Consider the following 26,237-nt stretch of genomic DNA (forward strand, 5'->3'; position numbering starts at 1 on the left):
ACCAGCCCCCATAGTTCATCTCTGACTCACCAGCTCCCAGCACAGCAGTGTCCATAGTAGGCATTCAGCAAATATTTTTTGAACAAATGACTTAGGCAGTGAGTCCACACTGGAGATCTCTGTCCTTGATTCTGAGCTCAATTACTTCTGAGTCTCCTAAAACATTTGGGTATTCTTCAAGATTTTTTTGAAAGCTTGGTAAGCTATTTGAAATGGAATTGAGAAGCACAATATTGAAGAGACTCATACCTAATATTTTAGAATATGATATCCTTGTGACTTCTCTAAGATATCTAAATTATAACCATAGTTTAGTTTTCCATGAGGAAGATGATTTTCTAATGGAAATTATTGGTTAACTGAAAGTTTTTCAGTACTGTCATAGAAAGAGAAGCAAAAATGTGTCTAGGAAGCAGGGAAAGAAGAAATACGTTTATTTATGGACTTCCATATTATACCTAGAGCACTACAAAACTTTTCTGTTAAATGGTACATAAATTTGCTACACTGAGCTTTGTCATTGAATGAGAATGTATGGTTTTCAGGAAGGTAAATTACTGAAAAAAAACTTATTATCTATCAAGACATTGGGCTTCAATCATAAAATGAATAGTAATTTAAAACTTCTTCTTTCTACAGAGAGTATCATCCCCTGTGTAAATTCTTTCAGCAATTACAGATACATAGCAATTGTTAAAATTGCTAAGTAGATTTGTAGTGTATTTGAGTGACTAATGTCACAAAATGCATAAATATTACTACATTTTTAAGCAGAATTCAACAAATAGTGTTTAGGGTTTATTTTCCCCCTCATTTTAACATATTTAATTTAAATAAGGCCCAGAGCTTACCCTATAGCATGTATTTGAGTTGAGAGTGTAGCGAGCTCTGCCAATTATGTTAAAGTCTGGTTTTATTCTGAGCAGAACCACACACTTGAAATGTTGTCACGTTATAACTGATTTCGGGATTTGCGCTAAGGAAACCAGAGAAAAGAGGCTGGAGAGTTAGGTAGTTTGGGACAGAAGGGTCTCAGATTTCAGGGGAAGAGAAAAGGGCCTTGGAATAAAAAAAGGACAGGCATAGCTGATACTCTCCAGGAGACATGCTACTTTATAATCAATTTTAAGCTTCTTTCCCCCTGCATTGTAATTTTTTAATGCAATCCTTAAAACTTCAAGTTAGTTTGTTAAACCAATGTGATATCAAGTAAGCTGCTGTAAGGAAGCCAATGTGTGGATGCATATCCATGTCTCGGAGGGGCAATTGACTAGACAGAACAGGCTCAGCAAAGAGAACCAATGATGGAATGGACTGAGACAATGCTGAAGAATCCCAGCTCTAGAGTCCAAACTGAGAAATGACAAATGACTGCCATCCCTCCAACACACACTCACTGTGGGACCTCAGAAACAGCAGAAATGAGGCCGGGCGCGGTGGCTCACGCTTGTAATCCCAGCACTTTGGGAGGCCGAGGCGGGTGGATCACGAGGTCAGGAGATCGAGACCACGGTGAAATCCCGTCTCTACTAAAAATACAAAAAAATTAGCCGGGCGTGGTGGCGGGCGCCTGTAGTCCCAGCTACTGGAAGAGGCTGAGGCAGGAGAATGGCGTGAACCCGGGAGGCGGAGCTTGCAGTGAGCTGAGATTGTGCCACTGCACTCCAGCCTGGGCGACAGAGCGAGACTCTGTCTCAAAAAAAAAAAAAAAAAAAAAAAAAAAAGAAACAGCAGAAATGGGGTCTGGGTTTCTGTTCTTATGGGGGTGAGACTTAGGTATTTGTGAAATGGTACAGGATAAGTAAGCTCGGAAGACAGGAAAAGTTAGAGGATAATCAAATGTGGCTTAACAATATAGACATTTGTTACAAGTCCTCAGTATAGTTCGACAGTGTTTGTCTCATATTTCAGTGCTTACACTATGAGCTTTCCGAAAGTTACTGATACATGTTCATGTGCATTAATATCTTCTCCCTAGCCAGATCACAAACTCCTTGAAAAACAGGAATTTTTACACATCATTCTTATCTCTCATAATATCTAACATGGTGCTGAGCCATATTATGGTGCTCAGCATATATTTATAAAATGGATACTTTATTGGACATTTATTTTAGGACTATATGGCCTATAATCTCAAAAGATTGTAATCACATGATATGGGATTTTAAATGTGTCTATAGTTTTTTTCTTTTTGGAATGTGGACTTTCACTTACTTCATTTTGATTTTCTTTTCTTTCACTGCTATCTTTACTTTGAATGTCAATAGCACCTGATTTTCAGAGTTCCTTTTGAAGATCATCAAGATAACTCCGAAATAACTTCTTATTGTGGGCTACAATAAAATCAACAATAACTCACATCTCAAGTCTGTACTCATGTATTAGGCATAATTCATGAATGCTTAAATACATACGTACCATGATTGTCCAGCTATTTATACAAACATAAAGCACAAACAAGATTTGAAGCTCTGAGCAGAACTGTGACCAGCTGATACTTAAAAAAAAATCTTTAATATTTTCTTCCAAAGGATCTTGCTCTCAAAACTTTTATATAAAATTTAATTTTTTTCTTAGTACTGGATAGGCCTGCAGATTAACGTACATCAGGAACAGCGGTGAACAAATAATACATATTTCATTCCCTCAACGAAATGGGAAGAATTGAGGAAGGGAGGAGAGAAAAAGAAAGCAATTGGTGATTCAGTCTTTGTGCACACAATCTCTTCACTGATGGGAGTGCTGGGTTTGACCCGAAATCCTTCCTGCTGCAGTCTATGAGATGAGAGAACAAACCACATGAAGATGGGCATGCTATTTGCTTTTCCAGTCATCTTCAAGAATAATACAGGCGGCACTTCTAACCAGGCTGGGCGTTTCTGGTGGCTACATTATCATTTTGACTAGCGAGTTCTCAGGGTTAGTAACTGAAAAAAGCTATACTCAAAAAAAAATTTTTTTTTAATTATAAACATGGGTTGGGGGTGGCTAAGGCTTGGTTGTTCCCTCTGCTGTTGCTTCTGCTTATTCCCAGCACATTTCCTAAGACTGCAGCTGACGCTCAGCAGACTTCTAGTTTTTGTTCAGGTCTGGTTTTGATCTGTAGTGTTCAGGGATGAGCAATTCCTTTCAAGTTATTTGCAAACCTTGTCAAAGCCTGATTGCAGCACGACATTGATGACAGACTGATTATTACTTGTCTCAAAAAGCAGTGTAAGATCATATTGGCTTTCATGCAAACATCCAGCTTGTCATTAGTGTGCAGTGCAAATGGCAGCGGTTCCATACCAGAATCCTGGAAGCCGAGGCAAAAGAAGGAGTCTCTGCTTCTACTGGCCCTGGAGGGACTTCAATAACATTTTAGGGATAATTTTTGTCAAGTTAAATTTCCATGGAACTGAGATAAACGGTCTTGCTTTGAAATTTCATTGGTTATCTTGAGAGACATTTATTCCAGTTGGTTAGGCAGAAAAAAAATTAAAGACATAAAATACTATTAAAATATAAATAACTCATTTTCCGAATAAAACAAATCTGCTGAAGCTTAGAAGTGAGTTCAGTGGCAAAGCTCTGCTTACTTTGAAACTCTAAGAGCCAGATTCAACTAGATGAATAAATTAGCTACTTGGGATGTGAGTTAGACCTTGCAGTCGTACTTGTCCTTTTCAAATCTCAGGAACTTAATTGCGTTAAAGCAGCGTATGTATTCTGCAACACCGTCCATGAATTAAAAACTCTATAATTTCAATTTTATTTAAGAGTTGTAAGCTACCTGTCTACCTGATACTTAGGAAAAAGTTACTGGCTGGCAACTAGTGGTATCTATGGTAGGGATCTTGTAGTGCCTCCTCATCTGTGTTTCTTTTGCCATTTCTTGCCTCTGTTGGTAGAAAGGTAAAGGAATAATCTCATTAGGCAAAAGTCTGCTGCATCACAGAACTAACAACTAACTCAATTTCTTAAAGAAAACAAAATAAACAAGCAAACGAACTCTAAAAGGAGATGACTTGCTTAAAGTTAATTAGAACTTTTCACTGAAAAAAAAAAGGCATATGTACATGGAAAATAATAAGTCAACATATAAAAAATTACATTTCTATAAATTAGTAGCATGTGTTAAGAAAGAAATCAATAAATACTATTTACAAGAGCACACATCAAAACCTCAAATACTTAAATAATAATTATGAGAGACACCCAAATCCTCTACGTTGTGCACAAGTAAACTTCTGAGAAAAATTTTTTAAATCTAAATATATGAATGAAGGGATATATGTTCCTGCACTGGAAGTCTCAATATCATAAAAATGAAAATTCTCCTCAAATTGATCCATAGATTCAGTGTTCTCTCAATCAAAATGACGAAAACTGTTTTTCTTTTTCCTTTTTTAAATTGGGGAGAGGTGGTAGGCATGCTAATTCTAAAACATGTATGGAGCCTGTAATCCCAGCGCTTTGGGAGGCCGAGGTGGGTGGATCACTTGAGGTCAGAAGTTTGAGACCAGCCTGGCCAACAGGGTGAAATCGCATCTCTACTAAAGGTACAAAAATTAGCTAGGCATGGTGGCAGGAGCTTGTAGTCCCAGCTACTCAGGAGGCTGAGGCAGGAGAATCGCGTGAACCCAGTAGACGGAAACTGCAGTGAGCCAAGATCATGCCACTGCACTCCAGCCTGGGCACCAGAGTGAAACTCAGCCTCAAAATAAATAAATAACTATAAATAAATAAATAATAAATAAATAAATAAATAAAACGTGTGGAAATGCCAAAGATCTAGAATAGCAAGGGGATCTTGAAAAAGAACAAATCTGGCCGAATTGTACAAACAAAGATCAAGTCTTATGATAAACATGCAGTAATTAAAACAGTGCAGTGTTAATGTAAAAATAAATAGGCCAGTAGAACAGAATAGATATTCAGAAGCTAACCTACACATATAATCACCTGATTTATCACAAGGATGTCACAGCAACTCAGTGTGGAAAAAATGGTGGCTTTGCTAAATGGTTGCATCAATTGGATATCTGTTTGAAAAACAAATTAATCTGTACCTTAACTTACACCATTTACAAAATTGAATTTGCAGTGGATTTTAGACATACATGTGGAAGTCCAAAGAACAATACTTCTCTAGAAGAAATCTTAGGAAAGTGCCTTCACAATATTAGGGTAGGAGGATTTCCAAATTGTTAAGTATAAAAGAAAAGATTAATAAACAAGGTAATTTAAGTTAGCTAATTCTGTTTACTAAAAGATAGCGTTAATAGTGTGAATAGTCAGACCACTGAGGTAATGGGAGAAAATAATTGAATAGTCATATATAGAGAGAAAATTGTCTAATACCTGTATATATATGTGTGTGTACTCACATGCAAGTTATATAAAAAATTCCAATGAATCAATGAGAAAAGGAATAATTTAAAAAATGGGCTGGGTGTAGAGGCTCATGCCTGTAATCCCAGCACCTTTGGAGGTCAAGGTGGAAGGACTGCTGAAGCCCAGGAGTTTGAGACAAGCTTGAGCAACATAGTGAGACCCCCATCTCTTTAAAAAATTTAAAAATCAGCTGGGCGTGGTCGTGCACGCCTATCGTCCCAACTATGTGGCAGGCTGAGGTAGGAGGATTGCTTAAGCCTAGAGCTTGAGGCTGCAGGGAGACATGATAGTGCCACTGCACTACAGCCTGAGTGACAGAGCAAGATTGTATCTAAAAAATAAAAATAAACCAGATGCTTTAGCAGTCACTTAACCAAATAGGATAGCCAAAGGGCCAGTAGCCATAAGAAAATGTGGTTGGAATCATTAGTCATCAGTTAAATACAAATTAAAGCCCCAAATTAAATTCTTTTTAAAAAAAGGACACTATAAAGAAGAATGACTACAAATTTAAAGGTTAAATATGCTCAGTGTTAGTGAGAATATGAATTAAAGAGATTTCTCAAAAATTATACAAATTAACACTCCATAACCCAATAATCGCTTTGCTGGAAAAGTGTTTTGCAGTATTGACAAAAGCTAAATGTATACACAACCAATTCTACTCTGAGTTAGATACGTAATAGGAATGAGTGCTTATGGCAACAAAAAAAAGGTACATAAAATTTTTATAGTAACTTCATAATATCTTCAAGCCAGAAGCAACCCAATTAGTCATCATATGCAGGAGAATAAATCAATACGTTATAATATATTTTTATAATGGAATATTTAGCAACAGTGAATAATAACAATTACTTACAGTGAGCACTGATAGCATCAAAGCACAAGTATTTGCCTGATAGAAGTGAGAGGTCAGTAAGAATAGTTCAAGGAAATTTTAGAATTTTAATTTTTCATTTATAGAGTAGAGAGCAAGTAGATACTTTCTAACATTAGTGGATACATAAAAAAAGGACAAGGTGTAAAAATACTCTTTTTTATTTATTTTTTTTTTGAGACGGAGTCTCGCTCTGTCGCCCAGGCTGGAGTGCAGTGGCGCAGTCTCGGCTCACTGCAAGCTCCGCCTCCCAGGTTCACGCCGTTCTCCTGCCTCAGCCTCTCCCAGTAGCTGGGACTACAGGTGCCTGCCACCACGCCCGGCTAATTTTTTGTATTTTTAGTAGAGACGGGGTTTCACTGAAAAATACTCTTTACAGTCATGACTAGAAATGATTAAAAACAACTAAGTGGGAAATTTACTTCTATTTTTCTTATCTTTAAACAATATGTATTTTGCAAAATGTTTCACAATTAACATTTTAAAATTATAAAACATACTTCATATTTGAGATGACTGAATTAGAAGTGGAAGAACACCCATTTTGCTGCTGCTAATATGTGTACAACACGAAGGCCATTAAAAACATAGTGTAAGCCAAAACCTGCCCAAGTCAAGAATTCAGATAGGTCTTGACGGAAAGTATTCTCACCTACCAGCCTAAGTAAAGACCATTCCCTAGAATCTTACACCAACAAGCATATGCATTAGTCAGTGTGTGAGATTCGGTGGGGAGGACTTGGCAGGAAGACAAAAAAGAGTCTCCAAACTTCTTTGGAAAGTGTTTTGCCACTTATCCTAAAGCTATAATTCTGCCAACTGGAGTCAGTGGGCTATTATAAATTTATATATGCATTTAATCTGCCTGGAGAATTTTTTTACTTATATGGTACATCAACATTTCAAAACAACCTTTTAAGATACAGAATCTTCCAAGAGGAAGGTTCTTTATATGTGAGAGGCAGCTTTCCTTCTGAGGGACAGCAATGACTAGTTTGTTTGGGTACAAAACTGACAGTTGGGAAAGTCTTAAATATAATTCTGGCTTTTCTACTTCCTTAGGTTGGCCATACAGAATAAAAACGAACCTGTTAAGGAAGCAGAATTTTGGAGGAAGTACATACACATATTAGAGAAGCACTAGAAACTCTGCTGTAATAAGAGTTAGGGAATCCCTTGACCACTATCTGAGTTACCTTGTCTGATATGATCTGGATAGAAACTGTTGTCAAAATTAGCACATAGGTTTCGTGAGACTTAGTAAAGTGAAATGAAAACTTAAAAAGATTCTGTAGAAAAAATATATAATTCTGTTAAATTTCTTTTGCCTTTATAATCTGAAAAGAAATAACTTTAAAATATTGCAAGTGAGTAAATTTTTTAAAACAATTAATTAGATAATGTAATAAGCTGAAAGTGAAGGTCACATAGAAAACCCATTTTGTGGCATTCTGGAAGAGGAATCTTAGCCTTTGATAGGTCTGCTATATAGACACTGTACCCCATTACTATTTAGCCTACAACCTTAGGGCTGTCAGGCTGTCTCAGAGACATGGGGTCATTCATTGCTGGCTGAGGCACACTCTGCAAGTAGTATGACTGGTTCTTTATGAGGAAGTATTTGCAGCCTTTTTAGTTGAGCTTTCTGTAGAGGTAAAAATTCACCATAGAGTCTGAGAAAATTTTCCTCAAACTATATTTGGTGAAAAATGGAAATAAAACAAAGGGACCCAACAGGAAGCAATGGGGGGGGGGTTAAACGAAGGATATGGTGAGTAGATAGAGGTGTAAGTGTAAAGATTTGCTTAGTAAGGAAACATTCTCTTTCAAATGGGCCATCTAAATTCTGGCTTAGTAATTGGTAAAATTATGAAATATATTAAAGAGTTTATTAGATTATTTGTTAGAGATTGAAGCTTCTCCAAAATAAAAGCATAATATTTTAAGATAAGATTAAGAAATCTAATATTTAGCAAAGTCCTTCAAGTAGGCTAAGATGTTGGAACAGAAAATGAAAAATAACTGACAGAATCCCATATGGTTTTATTAGTTTTAGGTTCATAACTTAGAAAAGGTATAGCTGTGATCGCTTCACAAATCCTAAAGTGAAACATCATAACTCAATTGAGGAAATGAGAGAATTTTTATACCAATTAAGCGAATTTTTATAACATAAAGAAGGAAAGTTAATGTGATGATTAAGCGTGTTATAGGCCTACTCATACATGAATAATTTGAAGTTCTTTGTAATGGACATTCACTGTGTCCACCTGCAAGAGGATTCAGTAGAACATTGATACTAGGCTTGAAATATTACGTCTATTTGTAAGGTATTCCATGATGTAAAATTCCTTGGGCTATGTTTATGATTAGCTTTTTAAACTAATTTACATAGTGGAATTGCCCCTAAGCAAAATTTTCAATTTCTATCTTTTCATGACTCTCAGTCTTGCTGTGATCTAACTATTGAGCCTCAGACCATACATCAAACTACTTGCACCTGCCCTTAGATACCTCAGAGGAGTGACTTTAAACTCATGATGTCAGAACTGAACTCACATTTTATTTTAACTTTATCCTACTTATACATTCCCTGTCTTGTCTCCCACACCTCATTTCCTACTACATCCTGCCTGAACCTACATTCCCTTCTGTAACACAGGGGGGAAAATTATTCTTCGCCGTAACAATTAAATGGAGAATTAAGGTTAAACACTTCATTGACTTTAAACCATTATGACAGTTAAACTCATTCTATGTGTATACACACACACATACACACATATATATATACAAATGCACACGCAACTATACATGTACCAACATACACAGATACATAGTATATTTCATGGAAGAAAAGCAACAAGAATACCATTAGCCTAAGCAAATTTCAAAAATACTGAGCATGAGAAAGCTCTCAAGGAAAATTCTAACTTGAGAAAAATGACAGAATGCTTTATAGGGTTTTAGCAGGAAAAGTAGGTCGAGCCTTGCTAGTTTCAGAGAATAGTTGGTCAAGGATGGTTTCAGAAGGGGTAAGAATTGTTCTTGAGGAGGAAGAGCTAAGGGTCAAGTTCGTCTGCAAGAGGCGGTAGTCAAGAACATCTAAGGGAAACAAAAACGTTTGAGACCACCTTGGAAAAGTTCCTCAGTTCTTCAAAGTCTTTCACAGATTCCAAAGGGAAAAAAAAAAGAGTAACAAAAATAAAGGAATTCTGAATAACTTGTACACTAAAATACAATTAGCAAGGTCCAATCTTTTGCCTCTTTTTATTATATTTTATTTCAAGACTATTTGATATAAAATTTGGATTATAGCCCTTAATAACAAGGGTATATTTGTATTTACAGGAATATATATAAATTGTTTAAATAGATCTCTTTTACATCAAAGAATCATGTTTATAAAACATTTCCATGTCCTTACTTTATTTCATTTTTGATTATACTTTTTATTATAGTTTTAAATACAAATAGCTCTGATAGAAGTAACTTTTTGAAATGCATTGTAAGATTGTCATTACCATATTACAAAAACACCTTGAACACACCTCTAGTTGAATAAAGTTGGACTGATCAACTCTTTTTTTTTTATACTTTCATTTCTGGGATACATGTGCAGAACGTGCAGGTTTGTTACATAGGTATACACATGCCATGGTGGTTTGCTGTAACCTTCAACCTATCATCTACATTAGGTATTTCTCCTAATGCTATCCCTCCCCTAGCCTCCCATCCCCCAACAGGCCCTGGTGTGTAATGTTCCCCTCCCTGTGTCCATGTGTTCTCATTGTTCACCTCCCAATTATGAGTGAGAACATGCGGTGTTTGATTTTCTGCTCCTGTGTTAGTTTGCTGAGAATGATGGTTTCCAGCTTCATCCATGTCCCTGGAAAGGACATGAACTCATCCTTTTTTATGGCTGCATAGTATTCCGTGGTGTATATGTGCCACATTTTCTTTATCCAGTCTATCATTGATGGGCATTTGAGTTGGTTCCAAGCCCTTGCTATTGTGAACAGTGCTGCAATAAACATACGTGTGCATGTGTCTTTACAGTAGAATGATTTATAATCCTTTGGGTATATACCCAGTAATGGGATTGCTGGGTCAAGTGGTATTTCTGGTTGTAGATCCTTGAGGAATCGCCACACTGTCTTCCACATGGTTGAACTAATTTACACTCCCACCAACAGTGTAAAACCATTCCTATTTCTCCACATCCTCTCCAGCATCTGTTGTTTCCTGACTTTTTAATGATCGCCATTCTAACTGGCATGAGATGGTATCTCATTGTGGTTTTGATTTGCATTTCTCTAATGACCAGTGATGATGAACTGTTTTTCATATGTTTGTTGGCTGCATAAATGTCTTCTTTGAGAAGTGTCTGTTCATATCCTTCACCCACTTTTTGATGGGGTTGTTTTTTTCTTGTAAATTTGGTTAAATTTCTTGTATATTCTGGATATTAGCCCTTTGTCAGATGGATAGAGTGCAAAAATTTTCTCCCATTCTGTAGGTTGCCTGTTCACTTTGATGATAGGTTTTTTTTTTTTTTTTTTTTTTTTTTTTTTTGTGCAGAAGCTCTTTAGTTCAATTAGATCCCATTTGTCAATGTTGGCTTTTGTTGCCATTGCTTTTAGTGTTTTAGTCATGAAGCCTTTCCCATGCCTAAGTCCTGAATGGTATTGCCTAGGTTTTCTTCTAGGGTTTTTAAGGTTTTAGGTCTTACATTTAAGTCTTTAATCTACCATGAGTTAATTTTTGTATAAGGTGTAAGGAAGGGTTCAGTTTCAGTTTTTTGCACATGGCTAGACAGTTTTTCCCAAAACCATAAATAGGGAATCCTTTCTCCATTGCTTCTTTTTGTCAGGTTTGTCAAAGATCAGATGGTTGTAGATGTGTGGCATTATATCTGAGACCTCTGTTCTGTTTCATCGCTCTATATATCTGTTTTGGTAACAGTACCATGCTGTTTTGGTTACTGTAGCCTTGTAGTATAGTCAAGTAGCATGAAGCCTCCAGCTTTGTTCTTTTTGCTTAGGATTGTCTTGGCTATATGGGGTCTTTTTGGTTCCATATGAAATTTAAAGTGTTTTCTTCTAATTCTGTGAAGAAAGTCAATGATAGCTTGCTGGGGATAACATTGAATCTATAAATTACATTGGGCAGTATGGCCATTTTTGCGTTATTGATTCTCTTCCTATTCATGAGCACGGAATGTTTTTCCATTGGTTTGTGTCCTCTCTTATTTCCTTGAGCAATGGTTTGTATTTCTCCTTGAAGAGGTCTTTCACATTCCTTGTGAGTTGTATTACTAGGTATTTTTTTCTCTTTGTAGCAGTTGTTAATGGGAGTTCACTCATGATTTGGCTCTTTGTTTGTCTATTACTGGTGTATAGGAATGCTTGTGATTTTTGCACATTGATTTTGTATCCCAAAATAAAATTCATCCCAAAATCAAATTTCTTATTTAATTCAGCAAATTTTTGCACATTGATTTTGTATCCCAAAATCAATGTGCAAAAATTTGCTGAATTAAATAAGAAATTTGCTGAAATTTCTTATCAGCTTAAGGAGATTTTGGGCTGAGACGATGGTGTTTTCTAAATATACAATCATGTCATCTGCAAACAGAAACAATTTGACTTCTTCTCTTCCTATCTGAATACTCTTTATTTCTTTCTCTCGCCTGATTGCCCTGGCCAGAACTTCCAATACTATGTTGAATGGTAGTGGTGAGAGAGGGTATCCTTATGTTGTGCCGGTTTTCAAAGGGAATACTTCCAGGTTTTGCACATTCAGTATGATATTTGCCGTGGGTTTGTCATAAATAGCTTTTAAGATTTTGAGATATGTTTCATCAATACCTAGTTTATTGAGTATTTTTAGCCTGAAGGAGTGTTGAATTTTATTGAAGACCTTGTTTGCATTATTGAGATAATCATGTGATTTTTGTCATTGGTTCTGTTTATGTGATGGATTACATTTATCGATTTGTGTATGTTTAAACAGCCTTGCATCCCAGGGATGAAGCTAACTTGGTTGTGGTGGATAAACGTTTTGATGTGCTGCTGGATTAAGTTTACCAGTATTTTATTGAGGATTTTCACATCGATGTTCATCAGGGATATTGGCCTAAAATTTTTGTTGTTGTTGTGTCTCTGCCAGGTTTTGGTTTCAGGATGATGCTGGCTTCATAAAATGAGTTAGGGAGGAGTCTCTCTTTTTCTATGGTTTGGAATGGTTTCAGAAGGAATGGTACCAGCTCCTCTTTGTAATTCTGGTAGAATTCAGCTGTGAATCCGTCTGGTCCTGTGCTTTTTTTGGTTGGTAGGTTATTAATTACCGCCTCAATTTCAGAACTTGTTATTTGTCTATTCAGGGATTCAACTTATTCCTGGTTTAGTCTTGGGAGGGTGTATGTGTCCAGGAATATATCCATTTCTTCTAGATTTTCTAGTTTATTTGTATAGAGGTGTTTATAGTATTCTCTGATGGTAGTTTGTATTTCTGTGGCATCAGTGGTGATATCCCCTTTATCATTTTTATAGTATCTATTTGATTCTTCTCTCATTTTTTCTTTATTAGTTTGGCCAGTAGTCTATTTTGTTGGTCTTTTCTAAAAACCAGCTCCTGGATTCACTGATTTTTTGAAAGGCTTTTCATGTCTCCATCTCCTTCAGTTCTGCTCTGATCTTAGTTTTTCTTGTCTTCTGCTACCTTTTGAATTTGTTTGCCCTTGCTTCTCTAGTTTTACTTGTGATGTTAGGATGCCGATTTTAGATCTTTCCCGCTTTACCTTGTGGGCATTTAGTGCCATAAATTTCCCTCTAATCACTGCTTTAGCTGTGTTCCAGAGATTCTGGTACATTGTGTCTTCATTCTCATTGGTTTCAAAGAACTTCTTTGTTTCTCCCTTAATGTCATTATTTATCCAGTAGTCATTCAAGAGCAGGTTGTTCAGTTTCCATGTAGTTGTGTGGTTTTGATTGAGTTTCCTTATCCTGAGTTCTAATTTGATTGCACTTTGATCTGAGAGACTGTTTGTTATGATTTCTGTTTTTTTTTTTTATTTTTTGCATTTGCTGAGTAGTGTTTTACTTCCAATTATGTGGTCAATTTTAGAATAAGTGTGATGTGGTGCTGAGAAGAATGTATAGTCCGTTGTTTTGGGGTGGAGAGTTCTGTAAACATCTGTTAGTCCACTTGGTCCAGAGCTGAGTTCTACTCCTGAATATCCTTGTTAATTTTCTGTCTCGTTGATCTGTCTACTATTGACAGTGAGGTGTTAAAGTCTCCCACTATTATTGCGTGAGAGTATAAATCTCTTTTTAGGTCTCTAAGAACTTCCTTTATGAATCTGAGTGCTCCTGTATTGGGTGCATATGTATTTAGGATAGTGACATCTTCTTATTGCATTGACCCATTTACCTCTATGTAATGCCCTTCTTTGTCTTTTTTGATCCTTGTTGGTTTAAAGTCTGTTTTATTAGGGACTAGGAATGCAACCCCTGCCTTTCTTTTTGCTTTCTGTTTGCTTCCTCCATCCCTTTATTTTGAGTCTATGTGTGCCTTTGCACATCATATGGGTCTCCTGAATACAGCACACTGATGAGGTCTTGACTGTTTATCCAATTTTCCAGTCTGTGTCTTTTAATTGGGGCATTTAGCCCATTTACATTTAAGGTTAATATTGTTATGTGTGAGTCTGATCCTGTCATTATGATGCTAGCTGGTTATTTTGTCCATTAGTTGAGGCAGTTTCTTCATAGTGTCTATGTTCTTTGCAATTTGATATGTTTCTGCAGTGGCTAGTCCTGGTTTTTCCTTTCCATATTTAGTGCTTCCTTCAGGAGCTCTTGTAAGGCAGGCCTGGCGGTGACAAAATCTCTCAGCATTTGCTTGTCTGTAAGGGATTTTATTTCTCCTTTGCTTATGAAGCTTAGTTTGGCTGGATATGAAATTCTGGGTTGAAAATTCTTTTCTTTAAGAATGTTGAATATTGGCCCCCACTCTCTTCTGGCTTGTAGGGTTTCTGCTGAGAGAGCCACTGTTAGTCTGATGGGGTTCCCTTTGTGGGTAACCTGACCTTTCTGTCTGGCTGCCCTTACCATCTTTTTCTTTCGTTTTCACCTTGGTGAATCTGACGATTATGTGTCTTGGGGTTGCTCTTCTCGAGGAGTATCTTTGTGGTGTTCTCTGTATTTTCTGAATTTGAATGTTGCCCTGTCTTGCTAGGTTGGGGAAGTTCTCCTGGTTAATATCCTGGGAAGTGTTTTCCAACTTGGTTCCATTCTCCCCATCACTTTCAGGTACACCTATCAAATGTAGGTTTAGTCTCGTCACATAGTCCCATATTTCTTGGAGGCTTTCTTCATTCCTTTCCATTCTTTTTTCTCTAATCTTGTCTTCACACTTCATTTCATTAAGTTGATCTTCAGTCTCCGATATCTTTTCTTCCACTTGATTGATTTGGCTATTGATATTTGTGTATGCTTCATGAAGTTCTCGTGCTGTGTTTTTCAGATCCATCAGGTCATTTATGTTCTTCTCTAAACTGGTTATTCTAGTTAGCAATTCGTCTAACCTTTTTTCAAGGTTCTTAGCTTCCTTCCTTTGCTTGAAGGAGTTTGTTATTACCCACCTTCTGAAGCCTACTTCTGTGAATTCGTCAAACTCATTCTCCATCCAGTTTTGTTCCCTTGCTGGTGAGGAGTTGTGATCCTTTGGAGGAGAAGAGGTGTTCTGGTTTTTGGAATTTTCAAACTTTTTGAACTGGTTTTTCCTCATGTTCATGGATTTATCTGCTTTTGGTCTTTGAAGTTGGTGACCTTCAGATGGGGTTTCTGTGTGGAGGTCTTTTTTTGTTGATGTTTATGCTATCCCTTTCTATTTGTTAGTTTTTCTTTTGACAGTCAGGCCTCTCTGCTGCAGGTCTACTGGAGGTTGTTGGAGGTCCACTCCAGACCCTGTTTGCCTGGGTATCACCAATGGAGGCTGCAGAACAGCAAAGATTGCTGCCTGTTCCTTCCTCTGGAAGCCCCACCCTGCTTCAGCTCACCCTTCATGGGCTGCACCCATTGTCTAGCCAGTCCCAATGAGATAAGCTGGATACCTCAGTTGGAAATGCAGAAATCATCCGCCTTCTGTGTTGATCTCACTGGGAGCTGCAGACCAGAGCTGTTCCTATTCGGCCATCCTGCCAATCACCTCCCATAGCCTTATTTTAAATAAAGGTGCCAAGAGTAGCAACTTTAAGAGTATATGTGGCAATGTATTTTTATAGATGCTTCACTACTTGCTAACTAAAGTTCTGTGATAAGTGATTGTACCTCTCATTCTAAATCCAAAGGAAGAAAAGGACAAGGGCATATGTGGTTTCATTATTGTTTTGAAAAAGACATCTGAAAGTTCTTACATGCTCTAACCTTCATTTAAAATATATTTATATTGAGTATGAGTCAAAGATTGAAGTGTTATGGAATTCGTAGTGTCACAGTTGGTATACAATTGAGTTGGATGTCAAAATAGATATCCAAACTAGACGAATATTATACATTACATTGAAACAATTGCAAGGAGAAAAACAGAAACACAAATAAAAGAAACCTCTTTGACAGCCAATACTGATACTGATATAAGAAGGAATTTCACCAAACACTGGGCTCTAGAATTGAATGAGACGTTAACATTTGAATAATAATAAAGAAATCATGAGCAAGTTAAAAATGTTGGCAGCTTAAATATCTGATATAATAAATGGGGTTCTGTCTGAAAGAAGGCTTGAGAGATGAAGAAAAATAGGAGAAAGAAAATGTTTAATAGACATGCCATAGATTCTAAGTGAAATAAAATATTCTATTTAAGCAGAAGTTCTGGAATATTCATAGTGAAGGCAAGAAGAAAAAATGACCTAAGAGTAGATCCATGAAAAAAAAAAAAAAGAGTAGATGATGGTCTTCCATTAGTCTACTTTGCCTTTTATTTTATTTATTTTTTCTGTTTTGAGACAGGATCTCCCCCTTTCACCCAGGCTATAGTGCAATGGTGCAATCAGAGCTCACTGCAGCTTCCAACTGCTGGGCTCAAGAGATCCTCCTGTCCTGCCTCAGCCTCCCCAGCAGCTGGGACTACAGGTGTATGCCACCTCACCTGACTAATTTTTAAATTTTTTATGGAGATGAGGTCTCACTGTGTTGTCCAGGCTGGTCTTGAACCCCTGGCTTCAAGAAATCCTCTAGCCTCAGCCCCCTAAAGTACTGGGATTACAGGCGTCAGCCACCACACCCAGCTCTGTTCTCTTTCTTCATCATCTCTCAGACCCTCTCTTCTAGTTACATTCTTCCCACAGTCTTCAGTTTTTTTTTTTTTTTTTTTTTTTTTTGAGACGGAGTCTCGCTCTGTCGCCCAGGCTAGAGTGCAGTGGCGCAATCTCGGCTCACTGCAAGCTCCGCCTCCCGGGTTCACGCCATTCTCCTGCCTCAGCCTCTCCAAGTAGCTGGGACTACAGGCGCCCGCCACCGCGCCCGGCTAATTTTTTGTATTTTTTTAGTAGAGACGGGGTTTCACCGTGGTCTCGATCTCCTGACCTCGTGATCCGCCCGCCTCGGCCTCCCAAAGTGCTGGGATTACAAGCGTGAGCCACCGCGCCCGGCCTTCAGTTTTACATTAGTGGCCTCAGGCACAGCCTTTTGGAATGCCAACAGTCTTTGAAGATTTCTCTCTATCTGCTTCCCCTTGTAGCATTTCAGCAGGTGCATATTTTCCAACACATGAGATTGAAGTTTCTGTCAGGTGAGCAACATGAAAGCAAGAGCGATTTCTCTGTATCAAGAACTCTGAGTTAACAGAGGAGTCCATCACTCAGTTTCAGCAAGAATATTACAAAAATAGTGAGTTGTTTATTCTCACATATCATCTCAGGAGGCATGTAATAGGACTTTTTCCTATATTGGTGATAGTAACTTTGATGGAAACCTTGATTAAGATGGTTCAGGGGAGGCAAAATGTTACCTCTTGCCTCTTAAGGTTTTTCAGTGGGCCGAAGAATTAAACTGACATAAGACAGATTCACAGAGAAAAACATACAGATTTATCTCATAAAATTTTACATAACACAGGAGTCCTCATAAGAAAATGATGACCCAAAGAAGTAGCAAAACCTAAATGTTTTTATATTAGATTGAAAAAGAGGCAATTGTGGAAAAGTAACTAGACTACATGGGGTGGGGGAATGTTGCTAAAGGAAGATAAGAATTATTTTAACAAGGTCTGTTTGTACAGAACTCTCTCAGTCTCAACTCCATGTCCTTGATGATAAGAATGTTACTTTCCTTCTGGTATAGGCAAGACATCTTCCATATGGGGGTTTTATCTCCTATTTTCAGGAAGAATAAAAGGAGGATCAGAGTGTCCTTCCTGCACCTGCTACTTCTTTTTAAAGTCTCTTTAACTCAAAGGAATCCTTATACCAAAGTGGCATATTTTGGGTGGCATTATCTGCCACACTTCCATGGTATCTGTTAGGTTTCTCCATGGTAAAACTTATTTTTCTCTTAGTAATTAATAAGCAATTGGTGGGGACATTCTTTGACACTCTGAAATAGCCTCTTCATCAAATTTTCACCCACTAATTTGAAATCCATTGATTATTAATGCTAGATTATTAACTCCATTATGATGTTACATGTATTAGTTGGCATTTTACTGTAAGAAAGAGCTTTCTTTCTTGTTTTCTTTCCATATGAACTCAGGGATGCTCATGTAACTCAGTGAATTATAAATGATTATCACTACTTTTTTTTTTTTTTTAGCTTAAATGTCCAGATTTGGTCAGTGGGATCCCCTTTATATCTTTAAATCCTGGGTTGTCCTGATATGTTCAGCTCATTTTGTGAGGATGTCCTTATTTTCTGGGCAAAAAGATGTCTCAGAAACCTTTTTCTTTTACTGAGATGTCCTAGAATTCAGCCATCCTTGCCACTTCAAGTTAAAGGGGACTAGGCTTTGGTAGATCTTCTCTGTCCCCTTCCTCCCTGACTTTATGCTGTGACTCAGCCAGGAGAATATAAGTCTGCCCTCTCTGCCTCCATCAGTATGAAATATTTCCATTCAATCTAGCAGATTCCTTAAAGACTCTGGAAGACTTTTGACAGCTTTCTTGAAGTTCTTAGAAGACACAGACTTTAGTTGCTTCATGTTCTATCAGTCTCTGCCACAGAGAGTAAGGGTGAAGGAAGTTAGACAGCCTTGATCACTGTGGCCATCCTACTAGTGCAAGCCAATTAGAATCCATCTGTGACTGTCTAGTAGATTATTTTGTTCAAGTAAGCATTGATTTTTGTTTTAAAGAAAGAAATGGTTGCATTCTTTAGCATTAAGTTCCAAGCAGGACACTGGATTCATCACAGGTGGTTCAAATGAAAAGTTTTTAAAAAAGAAACAACAGATAGAGTGTGAACAGGGATAAGAAAGCAAACAAGAGTTGGTCAGACATCCAAAAACCGGCAATATTAGGAAGATGTGGCCGCTCCAAGGGCGAAAGAGGCACGGGAACGACCTGGAGTGATGGTGGGTCCCTGGAATGAGGACCATGGAAAAGGAATCTCTGATTAAAGCCTAACTGGAGAGGGACACAGTCACTGCCACAGTTGCAGCACCAAAGCAGCAAGGAAAAGGAGAGTAAGTGTTCCAACCCTATTTTGTTGGTGGGCTTGTGGGCCAAACCTAACTGAAGTCCAGCCTGCAGGAGAGCTGAGGACATGAATTCACAACAAATGCACAGAGAGACAAGACAAGGGAGGTAAAAGGGTTCGGTGGGTAATAAAATAAAGAGTTGGTACAAATGCCCACCACCGGGGTGGCCAATCTTTCAGTGCAATCTCTTTTTTAGCAAGGTTGTATGTGCTGGGTTTTCTATGCTCAATGTCTGTCTCAAAAATACAGTTTTAATTTGGTTCAAAAGATTCTGCCATACACAAGTGGTATTATATTTATTTTATTAGGAAGAGCTTGTACCTCTCTTCTGCTCTGGAAAAATCCGATTTGTTATTCCACTGAGAGAAAAGATGTCAGGTGCATATTTGGGTAAGGCAGTCATAAACAAGTCTACAGTCAGCTCATACAATCTAACCCTGTTAGAGGCTATCAGTTAGGGTATTTTCAAGGGGACTGAAGTTTATTATGAGAGAACAAAGAAGGAAAAGTCATACTACCTAATAAAAATGGAAATCAGCTTAAATTCTCAATTCTGTTTCCTGAGCCAATGAACATACAGCTCATGTTCTGCACATCTGTTTGCTGAGATGGACCTATAGTTATGTTAGGGCAAACTAAAATAAACCCCACATAGGTTTCTAAGGTCATCCTCAAAACTGAAAACATGTATCTTGGTCTTTTCGTGGGCAGATTTAGGGGATGTTCAACTTGGGGTTTTTGTGCAGGTTGTGATTTTCTCATTTTTATAAGAACTATAAAATCACAGTGTTTTCCCATTATATTTTCCTTTTTAAGCTTGGCTAGCAAACTGTACTGATCTGATGCCAATTTTACATCCATGAGATATCTAAGGCCAAATGTCTGCGTTTTCGAAAATTTAGTTATAAAGAAAAGAAGTACTTATTAAAAAAAACCTGCTACCGATAGAAATGTTTTTATTACGTATATTTTCATCCAATTATGAGCCAAAGCAGCTTTCTGTTTTCTGATTCTTTTTCTTTTCCTGAACGGTTTTGCTGCTGTGTTTATAGCCTGGTACTGCAGCATTGTGCTAGCACAGGGAGACGAGGAAGCAGACGTGACCAGACACAAAGGTGATAAAGGCTCATCTCATTTCAATGTTCAACCAGAGTGGAATGCAAATAGCAAGCAGTGCATGACAAAAAGTAAATTAGATCTTTAAAATCCTTTTTAAAGAATAATCTTAGATGGTATTGGCAGCTCAGGTAAGGCTTTTCTATGAAAATAGGATTTTTAGCTCAGCAAAATCCCCTTAAAAGCCAGATAAGAGGTAATATAACTTTGTCTCTTCACTATAAATGGCATTTCTTCCTTTTCCACACTGCCTTTTAAGCACACAAACACATATACACACCTGTGTTTCTCTGCTTGCTTCTCCTTTTTATATTGTTTAATTATACATTCTCATAGCAAGTAATTTTGCATACCTACTATTTTTAGACACTGGTGGAAGTTCAAAGGTCAACAAGATACAAAATGTAGTCTCTGGGTGAACACAAATTGCCTGGGGAAGCCATCCTAGAGGTGAAATAATCATCCAGTACAATATTGCAAAGTGCTTGAATGCAGATACAAATACAGTGCTTGGAGCCGAGGAAGAAAGTAATTAGCTCTGAATTTTGGAATTGAAGAGTGTGTCCAAAAAACATACATCAGAACCAGATTATGTATGAAAGATCAAATGGAAGGAATTAGAGAAAGAGAAAGAAATACATTCCAGGCAGAAGAAACACATTGTTTAAATACACCATGATAAAGTTCATTCAAATTTGCATCAATTTTGTTAATTTCCAGATGATATCATACCTTAAAGAGAGTATAAAGACTAGCTCTTTATATTTTCTTGAGTTGAAGTCAATAGAATTTGGAGACTAACATTGAGATATATATTGTGGTAGACACATGTTTGAATTTTGTCCCAGCCTTGAATCAGCTGGTAGCTAAGAATTTTAGTGTTCTAATATCTGAAATAATGAAAAGACTACTTTGTCAGAAGGGCTCATTTTGCGTTCACTAAATGGCACAGCTTGTAGAAGTGCAGGACACCTGAAAGGCCCTTGAAAGCTAACTTATTATTTATAAATGAAGTTGTAGCTTGGTGTAATGTGATTAGCACAGGCTTCAGAATCAAATCACCTTGGATTTAAATCTTTCTTGCACTTATTGGCTGAATCACCTAGGCAAGTTAACTAACTCCTCTGAATGTCAGTATTTCCATCTGTAAGATGAACACAGTGGGGCTCAGTAGCACTGTTGGCAAGACTGAAAATACTGAATGAAGATCAGGCTGCTAGCACACAATGTAGCCCATATCAGCTACTCAATTAATGAGTAATGAGAAAATAATACAGAAAAGAAAATTTATCCTAAATCATGAGGCAGGGAATGGGGGCAATATTACACTTATATGAGAAATGATATTCCACTTTTTAAGGAATCCACATCGCCCTGCTGACTTTCTAAAATAATAGTTTGCAGCTCCCAACTCTTCTGAGATGGCATTAACAACTGTCTTTTGCATTTCACGGTTTGTTAGGAAGCCAGTGGTGAGCAGTGTGATAAGTGCCAAATGGAGGGTAGACATAAAGAAAAAAGAGGTGGACAGGAAAGTGAGTTCTCATTTTTGCCATTCTAGAACCTTCTTCCTCTATTCTCACCTTCAACAGAACAGGTTTCTGACATAGGGATACAATTGTTATGGTATCGCTGGTTCTTCAACATTCATCTGAGATAGATTAAAATCAGGGTGAGAATTTTCTCTTCTGTTTTCTTCCTGGAGCAGGTTCCTTTGTCTCCTGCAACCACGTTCAAGCTGAGCACGTCAGCAGCGGCAGAGGGAGATTTGTGATCTGAAGCTCAGGCTTAAAGTTGTTTACTGTTGAGTATATTCAAGCATCATTGCATTTTCTTCTCTCTTTAATATGTTACTGGCAGTCGGATGGCTTAAAGCATCTCTGTCCAAATGGAATCTTTTTTTGCTTTGTTCTCCCTTCCCTCTGCCTCAGACACATGGCCACCTGGCATATGCTGTGTGTTCTCTGTGCAGAGACTGCCAGCAAGCAAACAAAGCCCTTGTGGACTTGCATGGGCACAGCAGCCACGGTGGCTGTGAATTCAGTCAAACCACTGGTCATTCGGTCACACATTCAGATCAAATGGTTTCTTTGACTGAATTAACTGTAGGAACAGTAGACCCTGTCATGTATAGACACATAAAAGAAGGGTAGTAATTCACAAGTTTCCTTTCAACGCCCCACATTGCAGAAAGACAATTCCTTGACAACTTTGATATTTTGAAAATTCAAATTAGATAATTATTGGCCTAATGCTATCCAATTACTTTAGAATTTACAGAGAAAAGGGGGAGGGAACCAAAATAGTTGGTGGTTCCTATATTTCCTTAGAAATATCAAGGATTTTTAGAAAGGTTTGTAATAACCTATTCTAGGCATAACAAGGAAGTATTCAAGATTAGTATATCCCAGGAGGTAATTTCTCTATGTATTTAAATTATAATGAAAACCATTAGGAAAGAAGAAAGAAAAAATGTGCAAATAAAAGTAGCTAACAGAATTTTTTTAAAGTGGCAGCCAACATATTTTTGTATTCCTTTTTCTCAAGGCGATACTTTATACAGCACAGTTTATTTTCCACAAAGAGAAAACATAATAAAGAGGGCATAAAAGATTCAGTGTCTTAATTCCCTTGGTTTTCTAAATTTACATTTCATCATTTTGGGGGGAACTTTAAATACACAATTGTTGCTATTTTTGCTAAGAATAATTTGTTGGCAAACGTGGTATGGCTCACTATGTTTGGCATAAAACGGTGTATATACTGTTACAATAAGAGGGTGCTTCCTCAAGCTGGCATATTTTTTTTTCCATGTGCAGTAAGATTAAACAGCAGGGGCCACTGAACTATAAGAACCCATTGAGCTATATGCTATAGTCCCAGGTCTTCGAAAGGCACAGTGTACAGATTTGATTGTTGACTACCCTTCATAAGATAAACCATAGACTGGTAAACTTAACATAAGCCATAGTCTTATGAACTATTCACCTGTAGTTAGATCCATTCAAAATTTGTTGATTAACTCAAATAAACCACACCCTCAATTGAGTGGTAGAGTTTCAAAACAGATAACGAAGGGCCCTAGTTTCAGTAAACTTATCTGGCTTATACACGGGAAGCAAATTAATGGTACAAGGTAATAGAGAGGAGGTGCCCAATCAATGGGTTATTTGACTGATATCTCTCTCCCTTGTCTTTCCCCTTTTCCTTACCTATTTCCTCTATCCAGGTACCAAATTATGTAGATTATGTCTCCTAAAATTTTATATACCCTGAATTTCAATTATCCAAATTCAGATTGTCAAAATCATTCTTCTACACTGTCTGTATTCTATTTAATTGTTTGGCCTTAATTTGCCAGGATATCAATGTCAATGCCTATAACTGTATTTACATAAAAACTCTAGCAGAATCATCTATTTATCTTTTAATATATCCATATTTCCTAGAGAAAAATAATTGTATGTGAACTTCCATATTTTTCCAAGCTAACTTTTCTACTTAATTTATTATAGTTCCCTTGCCTGATACAATATGTGTGTGTGAAGACAATTTTTCAATATATTCATACTTTATTTCTTAGAGATAAAATATGAGTTTTATACTTTTTAACTGGATATTCATGACCTCCAAGAATCTATTCTCTAAGGTAACTTTTCTACCTTATTTATTATAATTTTTTTCTTGCCCTTATTCTCTATTCAAACCAGTTCCTCATACACAGCAAATATTTTTTTGAACTTTCTGTTACTGATCATGCGATTCCCCAAGCTAAACGTTTTCTCCCTTCCATTTTTGTGTTTGCAAATTCTTTGCATTCTTCTATGATTGGCTCAAGCGCAACGTACACCATAAAGCCTTTGCTGTTCTTCTCATCTTTATATACTCTCTCTCAACTCATATCTAACTATTAGGGATATGGCATTTTCCACATTCTGACTTGTCTTATTACTTTATAATTGTATTTTTAATTCAATAGTTATTGAGTATTTACTGTGTGTTCAGTATTGCACTAAGAACTAAGGATATGAACACACACACACAAAACCTCATTGTCTCTACCATCAAGAAGTTCACAAATTCATGGTGAGACAGACATGATAATAAATACAATATCATATTGAAAGGTGGTGAAAGCATAGAACAACCGATACTATTATGTAGATAAAAGGCTATATTATTATCTGAGGCATTATGAAATATATTACAGGAAAAAGATGCTTGGACTGAGAATGAAGGATGAACGAGTTCACAGTGAACCACACAGGGTACACAGTGGGATGGCACAAGACATTCCAGACGAATGGACAAATGGCATGTGCTTAAATACATGTTTGAGGATAACTAAGTAGCTCAGAGTAGCTGCAACTTACATGGCATGGAGGGAAGTGATGAGGACTAAGATGGGAGAGACAGTCAGGAGTGAGATGGCAAAGACCTTACTTTCCAAATGAGAGTTTGGAGCTTAGCTTGTAGGTTATCAGTACAGAATATGATCAGATGTTTATCTTAGAAATGTCATCTTGAAGAAGCTGTGGAATGAGGGGAACCAGTCAGACAATTATTGAGGGGAAAGGGAATGAGATTAATTTCTCATCTAAAACTTGGGTAGCAGGGATAGAAAGATAATGGCAGAATAAGGAGTTAGCAAGGTTGCTAGGTATCTGTCTTTGCGGGGAGTGGGGGTAATATTACTAAAACAGGGCACGTATGAGAAGGCATAGGTTTGGTACCAGTGGAATTGGGTGAGTTTAGTTTTCACCATTTATCCAGATGTTTGTGTAAATTTATTACTTCCATTCATAAGCTAATAGGTCCTTCAGGACAAAATTTGTAGTTTTTTCCCATATATTTACACTGCACATAATCCAGAGTCTTGCACTTGAATGAGGAATGAGTGGACTTGGTAAAAAGTTATGTAGGTCTCAAAAACTATTCTTGTCTGCTTCTTTCTTTCTTTCTTTCTTTCTTTCTTTCTTTCTTTCTTTCTTTCTTTCTTCCTTCCTTCCTTCCTTCCTTCCTTCCTTCCTTCCTTCCTTCCTTCCTTCTTTCTTTCTTTCTTTCTTTCTTTCTTTCTTTCTTTCTTTCTTTCTTTCTTTCTTTCTTTCTTTCTTTTTCTTTCTTTTTGAGACGGAGTCTTACTCCATTGCCTCTGGACTAGCTGGGACTACAGGCACCCGCCACCACGCCCAGTTAATTAATTTTTTTTTTTTTGTATTTTTAGTAGAGATGGGATTTCACTGTATTAGCCAGGAAGCTCTCAATCTCCTGACCTCGTAATCCGCCTGCCTCGGCCTCCCAAAGTGCTGAGATTACAGGCGTGAGCCACCGCGCCCAGCCTTGTCTGCTCGTTTTACAGGACCTCAAGTCCAAAACAAATCACCTCTCTCACTTCAGAGGCAAAAAGCATTAAAGGATGTATTCTCTTCTGCCTTAGAGTTTTTTTTATGAACTTGGTGGCTGGCATGATGACATTCCAGACAAGCTGTGCTCTCTGACAATATGAAATCCCCAGAAGGCTTTTGCTAACTTAGGTGTCCTGTGAAATAAAAACAGCTGTTGGTGATCTGCAATGATTTTGCTAAGCTAGTTCATTAATTTCGGAATCCAAGATCCCAGGAAATATCGAGTGGTTTTAAGTGATAACAAATAGTAATGTAGCAGTATCTCAAAGGTTGTATCACCTCTGATAATGCCAGGGTATCTAAGTTTAAATTCAAAATGCTTTGAAAATATACATCATAAAGATTTCCCACATTAAAAAAAATTTAAGTGACAAAACTAGAAAATTTTTTATTGAAATAATACTACTGCATCATAGAAGTGGAAGATAAGGAGTCAGTAGGAGTAGAACAAGTACAGTATGTATTTTTAGTTTGAGGTCCTCTTGAACCAATGTAATGATTAATTTATGAATCTAATATATTTAATATTTTTAAACTCTTAGATTTTCTTGTGTTTTTTTCTGGTCTTCTTTGAAAACGACTGATTTCACTTCTCATATCAACTCCTACCCAATTTTAATAGCACTGTAAAATAGCATTTTATTTTCAGTTATTTCTTAGGAGTAAAAACAATAGTTTTGGAGCTGGTGGGATTTCAATTTCCCAAAAACAACTAATCCAAATTATAATATTTTAAAGCATTTTTCTACAAAGCTTCT

Source organism: Symphalangus syndactylus, chromosome 5 (assembly GCF_028878055.3).
Source record: "Symphalangus syndactylus isolate Jambi chromosome 5, NHGRI_mSymSyn1-v2.1_pri, whole genome shotgun sequence".
NCBI lineage: Eukaryota > Metazoa > Chordata > Mammalia > Primates > Hylobatidae > Symphalangus > Symphalangus syndactylus.